The following is a 9,437-nucleotide window of genomic DNA, read 5'->3' as shown; positions in this document are numbered from 1 at the left end:
AATCTCACGAAAAGGAGATGGTTGGAGCTCATCAAGGATTATGATATGAGATTGCATTATCACCCCGGAAAGGCTAACGTAGTAGACGATGCGCTGAGCCATAAAAGTCATGTCAACACCCTAATGACGGGAGATTTACCAAGGGAGTTAGCTGAAAATCTTCGTGAGCTATGTTCGGAGATAGTCCCGAGAGGCTATGTAGCAGCATTGCAGATCCAGTCTACTTTGATGGATAAGATCAGAGAAGCTCAAAGGATTGACAAGGAGGTTGCTTCTATTAAGGAGAAAATTAGGAAAGGAAAAGCTAAAGGATTTCGTGAGGATGAGCACGATACCTTATGGTTTGAAGACCATGTTTATGTGCCTAATGACCCGAAGATCAGGAAGTTAATTCTGCAAGAGGCCCATGATTCACCATATTCGGTTCACCCAGGAAATACCAAGATGTATTTGGATTTGAAGGATACTTTCTGGTGGATCGGAATGAAGAAGGATATTGCGGAGTATGTAGCAGTTTGTGATGTATGTCAGAGAGTAAAGGTAGAGCATCAGAAGCCAGCGGGATTGCTACAGCCATTGCCAATACCCGAATGGAAGTGGGATAAGTTAGGCATGGATTTTATTACAGGATTGCCCAGAAATCGTTTAGGCTATGACTCGATTTGGGTTGTAGTCGATCGTTTGACAAAGGTAGCTCATTTCATTCCAGTGAAGACTACCTATACTAGTGCCAAGTTGGAAAAGATATACATGACCAGGATCGTATGTCTGCATGGAGTTCCAAGGAGCATTGTATCAGATAGAGGAACCCAATTTACCTCAAAATTCTGGAATCAGTTGCATGAAACTTTGGGTACTAGGCTAGAGTTCAGTACAACTTTCCACCCGCAGACAGATGGACAGACCAAGAGAGTCAATCAGATTTTGGAGGATATGCTGAGAGCTTGTGCGCTAGATTATGATCTAGTTGGGACGAGAATTTGCCATACGCAGAGTTCTCTTATAACAACAGTTATCAATCCATTTTAAAGATGGCCCCTTTCGAAGCCTTATACGGAAGGAGGTGCAGGACCCCATTGTCGTGGGATGAAGTTGGAGACCGTCAGTTGTTTGGACTGGATCTGATTAAGGAGTCTAAACAGAAAGTAAAATTGATTCGCGATAGGCTCAAGGTAGCTCAGTCCAGGCAGAAGAGCTACGCGGATTCTAAATGCAAGGAGACAGTTTACGAAGTCGGAGACCAAGTTTATCTTCGAGTATCTCCACTTCGAGGAGTTAAGCGCTTTGGAGTTAAGGGAAAGTTAGTGCCACGTTTTGTAGGACCATACAAGGTTTTGGAACGTATGGGAGAAGTAGCCTATAAGTTGGAATTGCCCGAAGGATTGTTAGGAGTCCACGACGTGTTCCATGTTTCACAGTTAAAGAAGTGCCACTCGGAGATGGCTGATATACCGTTGAGAGATACAGTGCCGCTGGAAGCGATTCAGTTGGACAGTGATTTGACCTACGAGGAGAACCCAGTTAAGATTCTTGAGTATGCCAGCCGAGTCACCCATAGCAAGGTTATCAAGTTTTGCAAAGTTCAGTGGAGCCACCACACGGAGGATGAGGCCACCTGGGAACGAGAGGATGATTTGCTGAAGGACCACCCTCACCTATTTTCTAGCCAACCCAAATCTTGAGGGCGAGATTCATTTTAAGGGGGTAGGTTTGTAACATCCCAAATTCTCAATTTGGAATGTTATACAATAGATCATCATTGCATATCATATTTTATTGCATTTTGAGTTGATCCTAGAAATTTCACGCAACTCAAGGACCCTCGGAGAGAGAGTTGGGGATTTCATTATTTTCATATTTGAGTTTTCTCAAATTTTGAAAATAGGATCATTTGATTTTATTTATTTTATCTTCAATTATTTCTATTATAAAAATATGAGAGAGGGAAAAAATGACTTTCCCAAAATAAAGAAATATTGAGGATTTAATAATAAAATCAAATAAGGTTTTATTTTGGTTTTATTTGCTATTTTATTTGAATTTAGAAAAAATGCGCATTTTTCAAAATTGCATTTAGGCCCCAAATATATGTTCATCCTGTGTGGCTTGATTTTAGAAGCCGGAGAAAATTTATTTCGGGATTTTTGGAGTCCGTTTAGTATTCTTTTGTTTTTCCCGAGCGTAACTATTTAGAAAAAGGCGCGAATCGACCTACGGGCCGTATCCGGCCAGGACTCCCTGGTCGGGGCTTTATATAGCGCGCCCCGGGGGCCCGAGCAGCCCAAGCCACCGCCCCAACCCTAACCCTAGCCGCACCGCGCCCCAGCCGCCGCCGGAGCCGCCGCCGAGGTTGACCCGCCGCCGGTTTTTTTTGAAAACCGTTGGGTTTCATCGGTTTATTTTCGGTTTTTTAGATTTGATTTTTTTAGATAGATCGATTTTTTTCTCGGTTTAGTTGTTTAGCGAGTGTTCGCTCGTTCGTTCGTTTGAATGAACATGTTCAACGTTTAGATCCAGATAACGAACGTTCGTTCATTAATCTGTTCGTCATTTTTTTTCCTCGGATTAAATCCGCGATTTTTCTGATCGCGATTTCTGATCCGATTTCATTTTAGTATAACTTTCCGCTCGTTTATCGGAATCTGGCGATTCAAGCGCCTGGAGTTTCGTCTCGAAACCCTCTTTCCGTTTAACCAACTCAAACAAGTTTTTGCCTCTGTAAAATTTGACCTAGATCCAGAATAGTAAACAAAGGTTGTTTCTTTTGCCGTTTGTCTTTCGTTGCTTCGTTCGATTTGATTCTTTTTGCCAACCGGAGTTCTTAAGTTGAACTTTCTGGTTAGATCTCTTATTTGAGTGTTACCCGTGCATTAGTTGAGTACTTATTGTATGCTTGTTTGTTTGCGATAGAGTACCCAGAGTGCGCTGCTTGCTACTTCGAATCTCTAGGTTTCACGGATCGTCAGCAAGGCAAGTAACACTTTGATCATACTTCCTATTACCCAGTTTTTATTGCATTAGATCAATCCTCACACATTGCATGATTAGGATCTAATTAAATTGTGGGTTTAGGAAGTAGATGAGGTAGTACCTATTACCTGTTGTTATCAAACCTTTGGGAGTTACTTCTACGTTTGCTTATTATGCCATGCTATGCTAGTAGACGTGGATTGGGTGAGTGTATCCATGACAGATGTGAGATTGTTAAATTAATGGTTTATCTAAGGTGGCAACTTAAATACACATGTGGGTGGATTGAGGCACCTGGGTATTTCAGCGATTGCCTGTTTTTCTTTTGGACCACCACCCAGGCTCAAAGGGATCATGAGATTATTCATACTAGAAACTTCTGTGTGCAGCCACAAGCTACTATGGGCTCTAGCATAGTTGACTAAGTTGTGCGAACTCTTACAGTGGTAGACTAGCATATGTAGGGGAAAGTAGGTGTAACGGTCTACCCGATCGTAAGGTGCTAGCGCTTCTGAAACACAATGTCTCGGTCATCCGTTTCTCAAACACCATGTAGTGCGAGAATCCCAACGGAGGAGATCGAGTCTTGTGGGGAAAAGTGCACAAACCTCTGTAGAGTGTATAAACTAATCATGATTAGTCGTGTCCCCGGTTATGGACATCTTGAGTATCTAGTACCTGGATTATCATGTGAATCTCATCAGGTTACTCTAATTAATTTTGTTGGGTTTTAATGATGATGTTTAATTGGGATTGAGAGGGTGTCTACACTCTCAATGTTTAACAACCACCATGATAGTTAAATAAAATGTATTCCTTTGCAGTAGGGAAAAATTGGTTTTACGCAAAACTGTAACCATAGAGCATTCCTCCAGCCAAATATGCATGTAGTATAGCCTTATTCTTTCATTTCTCTCTATGTGTTACATTGCCAGCATATTCCATGTGCTGACCCGTTTTGGGCTGCAACGTTCATGTTGCAGACTTTTCAGACGACGAGTAAGGTGCCTTTAGGTCGTGGTTCTATACTCAGTGATGTCGTTGGAGTTGATGGACTCACTTATCTTCCAAGCCTTCCGATGTTATCGTTATTACATGGCCTTAAGCCATATTTATTGTAATAAGTTCTCTTTTGAGACACTCGATGTATTAAATGTGTGATTGCTACTTTGTTATAAATCCTTCAAGTACTGTGTGGTGTCAGCATTACTGATCCAGGGATGACACCGGAGCACAAAGATTGGACCGTTTGAGGTCTGGTCGCTACAGCCCCATAAATGACCAGTCCTGGTTTTTTCCTTGGGTCACATGAAAGTCGGTCATCCAACCATGGCCCCCTGAACACACGTCCTTGTTTTTTTCCCTTCAGTCATACCCAAAATAATACTAGCATATTCTCAAAATAATACTAGCAATCAAATCTTCAAGTGAATATATTAGAATGCAAAAAGAGTGAAAATATTAAAATGCTACAATAGTTCAAATATAAATATTACAATCTAAGTTAAAATAAAATAGTTTAAACTTCTCAACCATTTCCTTGCTCTAGTGCTCCATTGAAATCCTACAAATTCTCAATCCGATCTTCCCTGAGTTGCTTGATGATGAATTTAGACAAACAAATCAAACATGATTCAATTATGATTTGAAAGTTGGATATGATCATTTATGTTCTCAAATTTTAGGTCCTCGGCAGTACTTTCACCCTCATCCTGCACGATCATATTATGCAGGATCACATAACATATCATCACCTCCCACGGGGTCTTCGGATCTTATTATTTAGCAAGTCTACGAACAATTGTAATGTGAATTTAGAGCACTCCAAATGCCCTCTTCACAATTTCTCTCTCTCTCTCTCTCTCTCAGATAAAGTGGGCTTGTTTTTACCAACTGGATTAGAGATGGTTTGACGAAGGTTGTTCAAATAGTAGTTCATGTTGTAGTCATGCCCGTTGACAATATAATTGCACGAAGGAGCTTTTCTATCATTCAACCGAGCAAACAATGATTACCGCTGCAACACATGGATATCATTATGAGACCCGGGAATTGCCAAAGAAAGCGTACCAAATCCAGAGGTCTTGTGATGCAACTATTTCCAGAATGATGGTGAGCTTTTTAACATGGCCCTGATATTGCCGTTATTGAGCTTTTGGGTAGATTTTTCATCTCCAGTGCATGCAATAAAGATATCCGAGTATACCTAGGCATCCTCTTGCTTCTGAGTGACATGAGCCTTTCAGTGTCTGTGACAGTTGGTTCTCTCAAGTACTGGCTTGACGAAGGTTGCAGAGATCTGGCAAGGGCTTGGTGTGAGATCTGGGTGGTACAATGGCGGCTTCTGGTAGGGAGAAGCGGACACAGAGAAGGGAGTAAGGGATGGAGACACCGAGTGTGATTTTGGTGGGATGAGGGTGTCAGAGTCCTATGTGACTCATATCCGGACTCCTATAAGGTCCCCTTAGTTTACTTCTGATTTGTGGGGACGGGCACACGAACTGGTTCGTGGACTGATACAGGATGGCATTGAGTAGCAAACTATTTTCTAAGGTGCAATTTTGTTTTGTTTTATACTAGATTTCCCAACACTTTTTACATATTTTTATAAAAAATACCAAATTTTGTCAACAAATAGTAGTACTTGGTGTGCAATCCTGGTATTCCTATATGAGCTTGTCATATTTTTTGGGGGGGGGGATAATACACATAATTAAAAACAAGTTTGTTCACAAAATGTACTATCTGGGATGAAGTTTCGCGACATTCACTCCAAATCGTCAACGTTGTATCACCCAAATCAATTTTAGTGACTATTCGAGTACTTTTACACATCAAATTTTTCTACAACTTGGTTTAAAATATAAGTATTATTGGAAATATGTCTTGTAGGCAGCAATACTTGTATTATTTATTTTCATGTTTATAATTAAATGTTTATACTCTATGTTATAACTGATATGGCTCTTGAATATGTGATTCAAAGGAAAACTCATAAGCACGTGTAGAGTTATAAACGGTAAAACCGGATTCCTATTCTTGCCTCTAGGACTAGCTCAAGTGTTGCATGATGACTATGTTTTCCTAATCATGGGCATACGTTCAGAGTAACAAGGATGCCGACAACTTTGAGCGTACAATGTTAGATGAACAATCATATTGAATTGACCCAACTTCTATGTTATACTTTAGATGTCATCGTCACAAGTCTAAAGTTCATAACACAGAGATTTAAGTACGCCCAATTTCTTAGACCATGAGAGTATCGAGTCACTTCATGCCGGACCGTACACTTCGGGGTTGCTCCAACATCATTTGATAGGGTGGTCATAACGACAACTTTACATGTTTATCATAAAGTGTAACAAGGGGCAAGATAGCTCAAGAGTGGGATTTGCTCCTCCGACAATGGAGAGATATTCTTAGGGCCCTCTCGGTGTGAAGACATCCATCGTTGTCTGACCAGACACAAGTGACTTGCTCACATGGATGTCGGAACATGACAATGAAAAAGAACAAGAAAGCCAGTAACAAGGAGACCGCTATAGTGAGCAGGAGAATGCCTCAAGAGGATATTGATGTATCTCACCTTGGGTTTTCTAAAGTACCACGCAGCAAAAGGACTATCATATGATAACCAAAGGTTCACTCGAATATCATTCGTGTGGATATAGGGTCAACATGGATGTCCACAAGTTCGTTGTTTGACTATTGAACGAAAGGAAGTTTCAGTCATGTCTATATTTCACCAAACATGCAGGGTCACACACTTAAGGTACTTTTGATCCGCTGAGTAGTAATTGATTTAGGAGTATTGGAGAATATCACTGGAAAATTTCCAGGGACGACGGAATTTTTTTGAGAGAGAATCGAAAGTGTTTCGGGAAAACAAAGGTATTGGAAGAAAACCAAGTACAACTTGAGAGCCGAAAAAGTTTACGAACGCACAGAAAATACATCGCATGGTCCAGGAAAGTTCTGGAAGATTCTAGAACCCTCCCGAATGATCTGGAGGAGCCCATGGGGCTGCCTACTTGGCTGGCCCAAGTGGGGCAGCCCACATGGGCTAATTGGGCCAAGGTAGTGGTGGGGAGCGGGGCGGGGGGGGGGGGGGGTGAGCCGTCTCTCCCTTGTCTTGAGGGCCAAATCGGGGGGTGGTCGCCGCCCCCTTGGCTTGAGGGGCAAGTTGGGGGCCGCCACCCTAGGGTTTTTGGTGGGGGGCACAACCCCCTAGCGCCTATATATGAGAGGGGACAACCCCTCCAAAGGCACCTCTTCAGGTGCAAGGGTTGCCCCCTTCTTGCTCTCATTCTTCACAATAGTTGATCCCTCTCGAAGGGCCGCTCCTTCCTCCTCTTGTACTCAAGCATCGTTTTAGCTTTGGATGGCGAAGCGCTGCCAGATCAATGGTGTTGTATGTGTGCAATCCAGAGAGGGATCGTAAGTTTGATTCTTGTTTGAGGGAACTGTTCATGGGACGGATCGACGAACTTCGAGATCATCTTCACCGGCTCTTCTTTCGCGGCAACTCATTTGTTGGTAAAATCATATGTGAACTTGTATGCACGATCTTCATAGTGATCCCGGAATTAGATTCGTATGACATTTTTTGTTTTCTACTACGTTTTCCAAGAAATATATAATAGTACTAAAATCACCATTTGTCCTACGTTTTCGTATGACTTAAAATCACCATTTGTCATGTAATAATTGCAATTTAGCATTTTCTTTGTTAATTGGGGGGGGGGGGGTGGTAAAGCATATCTAAATGTTGTCAAAAAATACTAAAAATTGGTTAGGATCCCTAATATTGGTATAGTAAGTTACGAATTAAATTTGTGAAGAATACAAGTAAGAGAAATAATGATCGTTCACCAAATTGACTATCTCCCCTAACATCCGATGCAAATATCCAAAAAAATCCTTTTCTGGTGACCATGTGAAAACTTTACCAACTCAAAAAAATTCCTGCACATTAGTTTAAGATATGTACAAATAAATGTAAATTAAAAACATCTTTTGTTGGTAATAATCATACTTTATTTTTTATCTGGCTATTTAAGAGGGGAAAATGAAATAATATCTAAATGTTGTCACAAAGTACTAAAAATTGGGCAATTGTCCTATGATTGCTACAATATGTCATGATAAAAAGAGAGCAGCGTTTTGGCTCTCGGGGCACAGATGAGCCCCACACGTGAACGGTAATTTCCGTGTACTAAAAGAAAATTCAAAAAAAAATCCAAATTGTTCTGGGATGGAAGATGCTTGAGTGTATGATCTGTGTGCCAAATTACAGCGCACTTGGACATGTGAGTAGCTCTCAGTAAAAAAAATTAGGATCTATAAAAAAGTTTACTTGTTCGGGCTGATTTTTTTCCTTGATAGCTACTTAGATGTCCGAATGCGCCGACAATTGGCACGAACCTCACACACTCAAATATCTTCCATGCAAAAAATCATTTTATTTTTTATTTTTTTAGTATTTTCTTTAACAATACCGTTCACGGGTTGCAAATGAGTCCGGGCTTAGAGTTGGATTTTGTTGATGAACATCCAACTAATAGAAATGATCATTCACCAAGTGGACTATCGCCCATAACATCCCATGAAAATAGCTACAACCCTTTTTCAGGGATCGCTAGATCATTTTTCCACTTTAAATTTTCCTAGACCTTGGTTTAACATTTTAATAAGGAATGTGAACTAAAATAACCATTTTTATCCAATAACATTTTTTTAGCATTTTTTCCAACTTTTTAGAAAAAATTCTTTAAATAAATTTCTCAAAAAAATTATAAAGCTTGGCACGGTGTGCTAATATTGGTACATGAGCTTCCACGTTATTTCATTATAGTTACCACGGAAAATTTATTAATTTGACCGTGGTAATTTTGTTAATTAGACCATGGTAGTTTTATTGTAGATACCATGGATATTTTATTTATTTAGAAATGATAAATTTATTAATTAGGTCATTCCAATTTATATTTAGGTAGCATGGCAATTTTATTCCTTTACACCATGGTGATTTTATTAATTATATCGTGTTAGATTTATTGTTGGGAGGATGTCAATTTTATTTTTGGTTCTCAAGGAAAATTTAGGCCTTTTTTGTTTACTCTAAATCATGGCAATTTTGTATATCTTGTCACACGAGAAATGTAGATAGTTTTCCATCTCTTTTTTCCAAGATAGAAATGCAAAATACACACAATGGCAAAAATATTTTCAATGGTGATTTCATATAACCTCATGGCAATTTTACATTTTTGGTCTCCAAAACACAACAATTTTTGCCACACACTTGCATTGTTCTTTTGGACATGGCAAATTTAGGTAAATTTGATTGTTAAATCATTGCAAATGAAAAATCATGGCAAATTTGCTATGTGCTTGTGTTCAGTTTTTATAGAGTTTTTGCCATGGATCATGACAACTTTTTGTTTGTATATCACATGTGTGCC

The sequence above is a fragment of the Triticum aestivum genome, chromosome 2A, assembly GCF_018294505.1.
Source record: "Triticum aestivum cultivar Chinese Spring chromosome 2A, IWGSC CS RefSeq v2.1, whole genome shotgun sequence".
NCBI classification, from domain to species: domain Eukaryota; kingdom Viridiplantae; phylum Streptophyta; class Magnoliopsida; order Poales; family Poaceae; genus Triticum; species Triticum aestivum.
The sequence above is the reverse complement of the archived record's forward strand: the minus strand, read 5'-3'. Positions refer to the sequence as shown.